The sequence below is a fragment of the Schistocerca piceifrons genome, chromosome 8 (genome assembly GCF_021461385.2).
Source record: "Schistocerca piceifrons isolate TAMUIC-IGC-003096 chromosome 8, iqSchPice1.1, whole genome shotgun sequence".
NCBI classification, from domain to species: Eukaryota; Metazoa; Arthropoda; class Insecta; order Orthoptera; family Acrididae; genus Schistocerca; species Schistocerca piceifrons.
Window position 1 is genome coordinate 24,635,009 of NC_060145.1, and position 12,607 is coordinate 24,647,615.

At 40.5% G+C, this 12,607-nt stretch overlaps 1 non-coding gene across 1 annotated transcript; it reads right to left on the reverse strand.

Moving 5' to 3' along the window:
• Positions 1-512: 512 nt before the first annotated feature.
• On the reverse strand, positions 513-587 carry Trnat-ugu. Its single transcript has one exon. It is a non-coding gene; the product is annotated as a tRNA-Thr (tRNA).
• Between the last annotated feature and the right edge of the window lie 12,020 nt (positions 588-12,607).

Genomic DNA, 12,607 nt, shown 5'->3' on the forward strand with positions numbered 1-12,607 from the left:
TCGATCTTCTCTATCTCTTCCGTCAACCCGACCTTGCCGTAAATCATGTTGAACTCATCGGAAGTTAATGGGGACCAAAGACCAAGAGGAGCATTAGTGATGTGGACTACCTTGCAAACTCTGGAGTACTCACTGTTGTCTTCTTGTTATGATGTATTGTAAAGGGAGAAATCTGTATATACGTTAAAATAAATGCGTACTTTCAACTGTGAAGTGCTGTGCATTTGTACACGCTCCTGCCATTTTCCTAAAGACGATTTCTGAATGGCAGCCTTCATGCTTGCTACAGCAGATACACCTAATACATTTACCACAAAAATTTCTGAAGGATTGTACATTTTGTTAAAAAAATTAATTTAAGTTACAGGATTGGTCACAATACATGAAAGTGTCAATCACAATACTCTTTTCCCTCAAAACAGAATACATCTTTGAATGAAATGATAATTAAATGGACACCCTAGCTGCAAACAGGTGTTGATGTACTTCATTGGGGACATGTTGAAAATGTGTGCCCCGACCGGGACTCGAACCCGGGATCTCCTGCTTACATGGCAGACGCTCTATCCATCTGAGCCACCGCGGGCACAGAGGATAGCGCATCTGCAGGGACTTATTCCTTGCACGTTCCCTGTGAGATCCACATTCCCAACATGTCCACACCACTGCATTCATAGTGTGCCTAATAGATGTTTGCCCATCATACTCACTACTCGTGGCAGATTAATCTACCAAGTCCCGTACGAGTTCGGGCATAGCGTGTGCATTCGCACAAGAAGGTCAATGGCCGGGAAGCCATATTTTAACTATATATGACGGTAGTATCTGTTCCCGAAAGAACATCTTTGAATGTTATTTATGCACCTTTTGAATTTAAATTCACTCATTCTAAGCATTTTAATTCTAAGAATGATACAGTCAAGAACTCATTAATAGTCTATTCACTTATCATACACTGAGGTAACATCCTGAATAAACTCAGACAATACTGTCTTCCCAAGACTTTATTGCAAGATAACTGTATAAACACGAAAAAAGGCTTCAGTCTCACAGTGTGCAGGTTGAACACAGGAAGAATGTGGATCTAGGAACCATCAGTGTAACAGTTGTAAATTGTTGTAGCTGTGTTGAGAAAGAATCAGAGCTCCAAGCAGCAATAAAAAGCACTGATGCTCATATCATTATAGGCACAGAAAGTTGGCTAAAGCTGGAGATAAGTTCAGCCAAAATTTTTACAAAGTATCTAACGATGTTAAGAAAGGATAGGCTAAAAACAGTTAGTGATGGTGCATTTGTTGCTGTTAGTAACAGTTTATCTTGTAGTGAAATTGAAGTAGATAGTTCCTGTGAGCTAGTGTGGGGAGAAGTCATTCATGGCAACAGGAATGAAATAATGATTGGATCCTTTTACCGATCTCCCAGCGCAGATGATACAATTGCTGGAAGGTGCAAAGAAAACTTGAATCTGATTTCAAACATGTACCTGACACATGCAAAAATGGCTCTGAGCACTATGGGACTTAACATCTGTGGTCATCAGTCCCCTAGAACTTAGAACTACTTAAACCTAACTAACCTAAGGACATCACACACATCCATGCCCGAGGCAGGATTTGAACCTGCGACCGTAGCAGTCGCGTGGTTCCAGACTGAGCGCCTAGAACCGCTAGACCACCGCGGACGGTGACACATGCAATTTTAGTCGATGGTGACTTCAATTTACCCTAAATATGCTGGCAAAAATACATATTTCAGTTTGGAGGTACGTATAAAACATCATCCGAAATTGTCCTAAATGCATTCCCTAAAAATTATTTTGAGCAATTAGATCATGAGCCCACTCGAATAGTAAGTGGCTGTGAAAACACATTTGACCTCTTAGCGACAAATAATCCTGAGCTAATAACGAACATCAAAATGGATACAGGGATTAGTGAATATAGAGTTATTGTAGCGAAACTGAATACTGTAACTCCCAAATACACCGAGCGAGGTGGCGCAGTGGTTAGACACTGGACTCGCATTCGGGAGGACGACGGTTCAATCCCGCGTCCGGCCATCCTGATTTAGGTTTTCTGTGATTTCCCCAAATTGCTCCAGGCAAATGCTGGGATGGTTCCTTTCAAAGGGCACGGCCGGCTTCCTTCCCCGTCCTTCCCTAATCCGATGAGACCGATGACCTCGTTGTCTGGTCTCCTTCCCCAAACAACACCCCCCCCCCCCCCCCCCCAAAATACACCAAAAATAAACGAAAGATATATCTATTCAAAAAGCAAATAAAAATTCGCTTGACGCCTTCCTAAGAGATGATCTCCACTCCTTCCAAATTAACAATGTAAGTGCAGACCAGATGTGGCTTCATTTCAAAGAAATACTATTGATAGCAATTGAGAGATTTGTACCAAATAAATTAACAAACAACAGAGCTGATACACCATGGAACACGAAACAGGTCAGAACACTGTTGGAGAAAAAAATGAAAAAAGCATGCCAAATTTAAATAAATACAAAATCCCCAGGACTGGTGATCTTTTACAGAAGCTCAAAATTTAGTGCGGACTTGAATGCGAGATGCTTATTATAATTTCCACACTGAAACTTTGTCTCGAAACCTAGTAGAAAATCCAAAGAAATTCTGCCTGTATGTAAAGTATGCTAGTGGCAAGACACAATCAATGCCTTCTCTGTGTGATAGCAATGGAAATACTATCGATGACAGTGCTGCTAAGGCAGGGTTACTAAACACAGCCTTCTGAAATTCCTACACCAAAGACGACGAAGTAAATATTCCAGAATTCAAAACAAGAACACCTGTCAACATGAGTAACTTAGAAGTACTGAGTTTTCTCATAAGTTATTTTGCTTTTTGTTACAGTGGTGGTTGTTGTTGTTGTCTTCAGTCCTGAGACTGGTTTGATGCAGCTCTCCATGCTACCCTATCCAGTGTAAGCTTCTTCATCTCCCAGTACCTACTGCAGCCTACATCCTTCTGAATCTACTTAGTGTATTCATCTCTTGGTCTCCCTCTACGATTTTTACCCTCCACGCTGCCCTCCAATGCTAAATTTGTGATCCCTTGATGCCTCAGAACATGTCCTACCAACCGGTCCCTTCTTCTTGTCAAGTTGTGCCATAAACTCCTCTTCTCTCCAATTCTATTCAATACCTCCTCGTTAGTTATGTGATCTACCCATCTTATCTTCAGCATTCTTCTGTAGCACCACATTTCAAAAGCTTCGATTCTCTTCTTGTCCAAACTATTTATCGTCCATGTTTCATTTCCATACATGGCTACACTCCATACAAATACTTTCAGAAACGACTTCCTGACACTTAAATCTATACTCGATGTTAACAAATTTCTCTTCTTCAGAAACGCTTTCCTTGCCATTGCCAGTCTACATTTTATATCCTCTCTACTTCGACCATCGTCAGTTATTTTGGTCCCCAAATAGCAAAACTCCTTTACTACTTTAAGTGTCTCATTTTCTAATCTAATTCCCTCAGCATCACCTGACTTAATTCGACTACATTCCATTATCCTCGTTTTGCTTTTTTTGATGTTCATCTTATATCCTCCTTTCAAGACACTGTCCATTCCGTCCAACTGCTCTTCCAAGTCCGTTGCTGTCTCTGACAGAATTACAATGTCTTCGGTGAACCTCAAAGTTTTTATTTCTTCTCCATGGACTTTAATACCTACTCTGATTTTTCTTTTGTTTGCTTTAGGGCTTGCTCAATATACAGATTGAATAACATCGGGGACAGGCTACAACCCTGTCTCACTCCCTTCCCAACCGCTGCTTCCCTTTCATGCCCCTCGACTCTTATAACTGCCATCTGGTTTCTGTACAAATTGTAAATAGCCTTTCGCTCCCTGTATTTCAGTGGTATCACAAAGAATGCCTGGAAATGCACCTCCCTGCAGCACAGACACAACAGAGTGGTTGCGAGCCTGCCTGCTTACACACTTCACACACAAGATCATGCACAATATAAATAAATAAGGCCGTGCAGTATACACCATTATTGTCAACAATCTATTGCCATTTTCCCTGGAAACTTATAAATGCCATTCTTCCAAATTGTGGGGTTTTTCATGTTGATGAACTCTTCGAGGTTCAGTCTGCAGTTCTCCCAGGAGGTAAGGCATTAGCCATTCAGGAAATTATGCAGGGAACGGAATAGATGAAAGTCAGAAGGGGCAAAGTCTGGTGAATACGGGGTCTGAGGTAACACATCCCACTCAAAAGAACACAGCTTTTGACAGGACACCATAGATGTATGTGGTCTGGCAGTGTTGTAGTGAAAGACAATGTTGTGTCCCAGATCCACTCATTACTCATCAATGGCTGCCTTGAGATGGTCCAACTGTAAACGGTATTGGGAGTGATAGTCTCAGCCAGAAGAAGATCTTAATACAGGACACATTTGCAGTCCCACCAGATGCTTAGCAGAACCCTATCTCAGATGCAGCCCAGTTTTAGGAACCAATAGTGGTGGCTGCCCTGCCTTCTGGCACAATATACTCTTCCATGCATTGTTATACATGATCCACTTCTCAGCTCTCCAGTTATCATCCATTCCAGAAAAGGAGCATTCGGATTGTGTCTCGGTAAGGGGTCACAGATGGACATTTGCTGAATCAGTTTGCTTCATTCAGTTAATGTGGAATCTATACATCAGGAATATTTACATAACACAGCTTCTTCATGTTCCAGGCTACAGTAGCACGACTGACACTGAGCACCAATGCCAATACCAGCACTGTCATTCGTGGCTTGTTGGCTATCATGTCATTAAGCCGTCTACATCTGTAACTGTTAGCTGTGCAGATCAAGGTTTATGTGTTAAGGCAAAATTCCCAGCTTGAAATTGACTAAACCACTTTTGACATGAAACTTCCTGGCCAATTAAAACTGTGTGCTGGACCGAGACTTGAACTCGGGACATTTGTCTTTCACGGGCAAGTACTCTACCGACTGAGTTACCCGAGCACGACTCACACCCCGTCCTCACAGCTTTAATTCCGCCAGTACCTCGTCTCTTACCTTCCAAACTCCACAGAAGCTCTCCTGCAAACCTTGCAGAACTAGCTCTCCTGGAAGAAAGGATATTACTGAGACACGGCTTAGCCACAGCCTGGGGGTTGTTTCTAGAATGAAATTTTCACTCTACAGCAGAGTGTGCATTGATATGAAACTTCCTGGCAGATTAAAACTGTGTGCCAGACCGAAACTCAAGCTCGGGACCTCTGCCTTTCGCGGGCAAGTGCTCTACCGACTGAGCTGTGAGGATGGGGTGTGAGTCGTGCTTGGGTAACGTCATATCAACACACACTCCACTGTAGAGTGAACATTTCATTCTAGAAACAACCCCCAGGCTGTGGCTAAGCCATGTCTCCACAAAATCCTTTCTTCCAGGAGTGCTAGTTCTGCAAGGTTCGCAGGAGAGCTTCTGTGAAGTTTGGAAGGTATGAGACGAAGTACTGGCGGAATTAAAGCTCAGTTGTTGGGGCACTTGCCCGCAAAAGGCAAAGGTCCCGAGTTCGAGTCTCGGTCCGGCACACAATTCTAATCTGTCAGGAAGTTTCATATCAGCACACACTCCACTGTAGAGTGAAAATTTCACTCTAGAAACAACCCCCAGGATGTGGCTAAGCCACGTCTGCGTAATATCCTTTCTTCCAGGAGAGCTAGTTCTGCAAGGTTTGCAGGAGAGCTTCTGTGGAGTTTGGAAGGTAGGAGACGAGGTACTGGTGGAATTAAAGCTGTGAGGACGGGGCGTGAGTCGTGCTTGGGTAGCTCAGCTGGTAGATCACTTGCCTGGGAAAGGTAAAGGTCCCGAGTTTGAGTCTCTCGGTCCGGCATACAGTTTTAATCTGCCAGGAAGTTTCATATTAGCGCACATTCCGCTGTAGATTGAAAATTTCATTCCACATTTGACATGATTGAGCTGCTGCTGCATTGTCCCTATATACAGTGCAAATCTTCTTCCAGAATTGTGAGGTGGTTTTCCCCTTGTGATAGTAAAACAGCATAAGATGTTGTAAATGTTCTTTCTTGCTTTCCATAGCTTGTAAACACACATTCATGCTGTTCATCCAGTGCCAGGCACAAACACACACTGAAGTATGCAATGGCACATCAGGTTGTAGACCTCTACATCAAAGGGCAGTTAGGCAACTGTCTTAACCTGGGGGCCACAGTGGGTTCAGTGTTTGTATGCATTATAGATGGAACAGGTAAGCGAAACAAACAAACTTATGAGAGAACACAATAGATATCCTCAGAGTAGTGAAGCAACTTAAATCACTTAATAAAAGCAAGTCTTCCGGTCCAGACTGTATACCAATTAGGTTCCTTTGAGAGTATGCTGATGCAATACCTCCATACTTAACAATCATATACAATTGCTCGCTTGATGAAAGATCCATACCCGAAAACTGGAAAGTTGCACAGGTTACACTATTATTCAGGAAAGACAATAAGAGTAGTCCACTAAATTATAGGCCCATATCACTAACGTCAATTTGCAACAGGATTTTGGAATATATATTGTGTCCAAACATTATGATTTACCTCGAAGAGAATGGCCTATTGATACATGGATTTAGAAAACATCGTTCTTGTGAAACAACTAGCTCGTTACACAAAATGTTGGTGCTGTCAACAGGGGATTTCAAATTGATTCTGTATTTCTTGCTTACCAGAAGGCTTTTGATACCGTACCTCACAAGCAGCTGGCATCAGAGTGCTTGCTTATGGAATGTCGTCTTAGTTATGCAACTGGATTTGTGATTTCTTCTGTGAGGGGTTGCAGCTCGTAGCATTTTATGGAAAATCATCAAGTGAAACAGATGTGTTTTCTGGCATTCCCCAAGGTAGTGTTATAGATCCTCTGCTGTTCCTTATCTAAATAAATGATTTATGAGATGATCTGAGTAGCTGTTTTAGGTTGTTTACAGATGATGCTGTTGTTTGTCTAGTAAAGTCATCAGAAGATCAAAATCAATTACAAAAAGATTTAGATAGGATATGTATGGTGCAAAAATTGACAACTGACCCTAAATAATGAAAAGTGCAAGGTCATCCACGTGAGTGTTGAAAGGAATCCATTAAACTTCAGTTATATGATAAATCAATTAAATCTAAAGGCGATAAATTCAAATAAATACCAAGGAATCACAATTACTAACAACTTGTATTGGAGAGAACACACAGAAAATGTGGGGAAGGTGAACGAAAGACTGTTTTGTTGGCAGAACACTTAGAAGATGCGGCTGATCTGCTAGAGAGACCACCTACACTATGCTTGTCTGTTCTCTTTTGGAGTACTGCTGTGCAGTGTGGGATCCTTACCGTATAGACTTAATGGAGTACATTAAGAAAGTCCAAAGAAGGACAGCAGATTTTGTATTATCAAGAAATAGGGGAGAGTGTCACAAACATGATACAAGATTTGGGGTGGACATCATTACAAACAAAGCCGTATCTCGTGGGATCTTCTCACGAAATTCCAATCACCAACTTTCTTCTCAGAATGCGAAAATATTTTGTTGATGCTGACCTACTTACGGAGAAACGATCTTCGTAATAAAATAAGGGAAATCAGAGCTTGCTGTGCGCTGTTTGAGAGTGGAATAATAGAGAATTAGTGTGAAGGTGGTTCGATGAACGCTCTGCCAGGCACTTCAGTGTGATTTTCAGAGTAGCCATGTAGATGTACATTTAGATGAATGAAAATCTAGAACAGATAACATAAATTCTACTTTAAATGTAATGATTCAATCAGTGACATTAAAAAACATAGGGAACCATTACAATGCTCCCTACAATGGTAATCTCTTACAATTTTTGGAAGTGCCATTCAATTGCAGTACTTGAGCTGAATGTCAGATGTAGAATTGGCATATAGTGGTAGTAAGTACATAGTTACATTTAACTGAGTACAAAGTTGCTTTGCCAAACAAGTGTTTAGTTGTTGGTAAACAAGTTTTCACAAGATGACTGACTTTGCGTGGCACAGCACTTCTTTGTTGTTTTAGCCAATGAATGTCATCTTTCCAGAACATTCTTGCTCAGCAGTACTATTATTTGCTTGCTGATATTAAATTGAAATACACGATTTTACACATGTAATTCGAGCCACTTTACATATTACGGTAAAAATAGGAAGAGCCACAAATATGGAAACTGAAATATGAGGTGAAATACAACTGAATTCCGGCAATAGCGAATTCGCTGAAGCGGTCACTGAAAATGATAAAACCTCACCTTGTGAAACGGAATCAGTTGCTCAGAGCGAGGAAATTAATGAAACTATCAACCCCATACAAGATCGAAATACTGCCTTGTATCACAGTTTAGCAGATATGATGAGGACAAGTTCACAACAAATAAAATATGAACTGCCAACAGAAATATCTATTACACATAATGAAGTGTCATCCAGATATGATGAAATGCCTAATGAAATCTCATCCACTCAAGATGAAATATGAAATGTCCACTAAACATAATGAGATGTCATTCAAAGAAGATGAGATGTCCTCTGAGCTAACAAACTTAACATCCATTAAATCAAATTTCATGTTTCAACCTGGTGCATTAACTACTGAAACCACCGCATTGAAAACTGCGTATCAAAGCATTCCTGACTTTATAAAACAGTCAACTGACAAACAAGCACAAATAAAAGAATTGTTCTTAAACTAGTTATAAAAGGACAGGATTTTACTGCTTAGCAAGAGACAAAGACAAGTATTCAGTTTGCTGCACGAAGAGAAAGTTTTTCTATAGATTTTTCCAGGAGGACTTCAACTAAGGAAACAAATATAAATGAATGATTAGATTAAGATCTACTGTGTGTTGTTCAGCAGACAGTTACTGATGTGTTATCACTGGACAGTGCTTTGGGAGAAGTAATTAACACAGACCTGAGCCAAATTAAAACTGCCCTATGAAAATATTTACTGGAGTGGCAAGGTAGTCTTATGTTACAATGCAGCAATGTACAACACAAGCTATCAAGTATAATGCAAATAATACACGACACACCATCCTTTGTTGTTAAAATCACCAATGAATATATTAGTTATGCACCACCTGGGGAAATAACCAGTAAAAAAAAAACAAATCATGCAGGTTTGTCATCTATGCACTTATCCTGTGGAGTGGGGGCAGTACTTTATTTACAGTCAATTTTGTTACATGAATATGTGTTTGAAAATGAACAAGTTCAGGTGTTCACAACCAGTAAAAATAACAACAGGATGCATCTCACTTCTTTCTGGTGCACATAGAATTTTACAGTTGTTGCAGATCAAAAGACTATCACGTCAATCCTGTGGCGTAACTGGCAACACTCCATTACGGAATGCTATACATGCTAAATGTGGCCCACCTAGGCTTATTAAGATAAGGAGTGATGGTAACAGACCAAACTGGTTACCATTGTGTTGGAGTAGGACAGTGCCAAGGACATGAGAAAAACAATCACTGGAATGTAAACAAAACACAATTGCACGAAGGTCACGTTGAAAACCATATGATCGAAGGAAATTGCCAATCACAGAATCCCATCATAAATATTATTGAGATGGAGGAAGAGCCATGCCCCATAATCAAAGGTTAACAAATTAAATGTAACAAGAAACTGTAAGCCATGGGGTGGCCCGGGGACAATGTAACTAACTCTGTAAATCTATTACCATACAATGACATTAGGGAAGAATTTACAACTGACCATTGCACATGCTGTCACCATAGTGAAGAGATTGTTCAAATTACTGTACATGCTATCATAAAAACTGTGCCGACTACAATTGTTCTGGACATGTGTGCTATAGTGAATGTTGAGTTGTGCAGTTTATTCTGCAAGATTTGTGAGGTCACAAAAGTATCCACATTTCCTCCACAGAATTGTAAGTTTATTGGAGCTATTGGTGTTAAGTCATGAGATGTCAAAATGTAAATACAGGTGGAAGTTGAAATAGGAAATGGAGTTATAAAATGCATGTTCCCAATAGTAAGCAGGTTAGTCAGTGAATACATTTTTGGCATTGATTTCCTAAGGGAGAAGGGCACAGTGGTCAACATCTCAGGAAAATGCTTTCTAAACACTGATGGCAGAATACAAAGTATTGTAACTGACCTGGCAAAAACAATGATAGAGCATGGTAAATACTGCCAAGGCTTGAAGGTCAAGTTCCTTAAGACAAGCATAGTGTGCACCGGTAGTACGCCTTCACACGGTAATCCAGCTGCGAGCATTGAAAATGAAGAAAAGGTAAGGTTACAGCATCCACAACTATTGACTCCTTGCAACAGGCAGAATTAAAGAAATTGCTTTTAAAGTAAGTAGATGTATATGAGAAAAACCTGGTGTTATTAACGTGTACCAACATCAATTGAAAATTCACCCCCATGAAATATACTGTTAGAATACATATTCCAGCCCATGGACCAAGAGAATGGTGGTCACAAAGGTAAGACAAAGCTTAGACACACTCATTGAACAAGCACATATGAGAAAAGCCCATTACGACAAGAAATTACAGCAAATGCAATGATATCAGGCAGGATGTTTCCCAAAATCTTTACTTCTTCACAAAAGTAATTGTAAGTGACAACTATTGTACACAGGTCCTTTCAAAATACTCAGGATTCCCCAAGAAGGAAGATACCTCCTTGCCTATCCTAAAACCAATAAAGTTAAGGAATTATATGAGCACCAAGCTCTTAAAAATATTTACATGAATGACTGTTTGTGCTTAAATTATCAATTGCGATCTAGCAACTGTCTTAACCAGAGATGTTTGCAGAATCTTTTAGATATGTAGAGTCACATGTAGGCAAAGTATGCATGTGGACTGAAAGAATACTATGTGATTAGTACTAGGTCATTTATTAGAAAGAGAAAAATGTAGACTTTTACCATCTAGATGGAGCAAATTTTTCACTCACTAGTTGTATACATGTCGAATGAACTGATTGCTAGGCACTGCACTGCCTATGTTACTTAAACACTTACTGATATGTGTGTGTAAATAGCAGTTACTGCTTTCTGACGTATCCTGCACTTACCTTAGATAAATTCAGTAGTCTGCTATCCATTCTTGGAACAGTGGCAAGATGATGAAGTTTTCCTCATGTGAGATGGAATGATTTTTCGTACACTTTCACATGTGCTAAGGAACTTAGATGTTTGATGTGCCATAAGCACTGTGATGCAATGGTGTGACTAACCCTCTTGAACCGTATATTTACACTCAAATAAAACTGCCTGCCAGAGACACTTACATAGTGCATGTTATGGACATTAATAACAAAAGTGATTCCGACTCTATGAACTTGCTCATCACAAACTTTGGTGGTTTAAATCACGATGTACTAAACCACCCTGTACATGACGCTGAGCAATGCTTAGTAGATGAAATATATAAAAGACCCCCTACACTAAACAAGGATCCATTTGATGTATTTAATTTATCCTTTGTGATTTCTATTTGTATAAAAATGTTATTTTATACTAGTAATGAATATTCTTTCAGAACAAACTATGTAGGTCATATGCTATGTACTTATTATTCTGTTGCACGACTGTTTCGTGTAAGCTGGTGATGACAGTCACTCTGATGCTACCTTTAAATGCATCCAGAACTATATGGACATTTCTCGCCTACTGTTCCAGTCAACCACCTTTCTGTTAGGACCTTGAACAATAAAGTGGTGTAATCCCAACTGACATCATCGCCCACACCTTGCCCTTGGAGCCATCTCAATTGGTCATCGCCTACAGGAACATCCAACAATTTCTACAATCCACCATCTTTGAATTTTAACACTTTACTGTGAGAAAAAAGGAGGAAAACTACAATCATTATACTACTGTTTCTGCCTTGTTGATCATACACTATTGAACTTACACTGTCAGTGAGAACTGAAATGAGGAATATTTGCCTTGTTTAAAAGTACATAAAGCTATTACCCTAAACAAAGACTTAATTACAGGAACTTGAACTACAAGAGCAGAAAACTGACAATTTTGGTAAATCCTACATAATGAAAAACTATCTTTTAAAGAATATTATGAGAAAGAAAGTTACTACTCACCACATAGCGGAGATGCTGAGTTGCAGATAGGCACACCAAAAAGACACACAATTATAGCGTTTGGCCATTAAGGCCTTCGTCAGCAATATTTCCCCCCCCCCCCCCCCCCTCTCTCTCTCTCTCTCTCTCTCTCTCTCTCTCTCTCTCACACACACACACACACACACACACACGCGACTGCAGTCTCAGTCAACTGAAACCACACTGTAAGCAGCAGCATCAGTGCTTGGTGGGAGTGGCGACTGGGTGGGGGTAAGGAGGAGGCTGGGGCAGGGAGGGGGAGGGGTAGTATGGTGGGGTTGATGGACAGTGAAGTGCTGCAGGTTATACGGTGGGCAGGGGAGAGGTGGGGGAAGTGGTGGAAAAGGAGAGAAATAAGAAGACTGGGTGTGGTGGTGGAATAACGGCTGTATAGTGCTGGAATGGGAACAGGGAAAGGGCTGGATGGGTGAGGACAGTGACTAACAAAGGTTGAGGCCAGGAGGGTTACA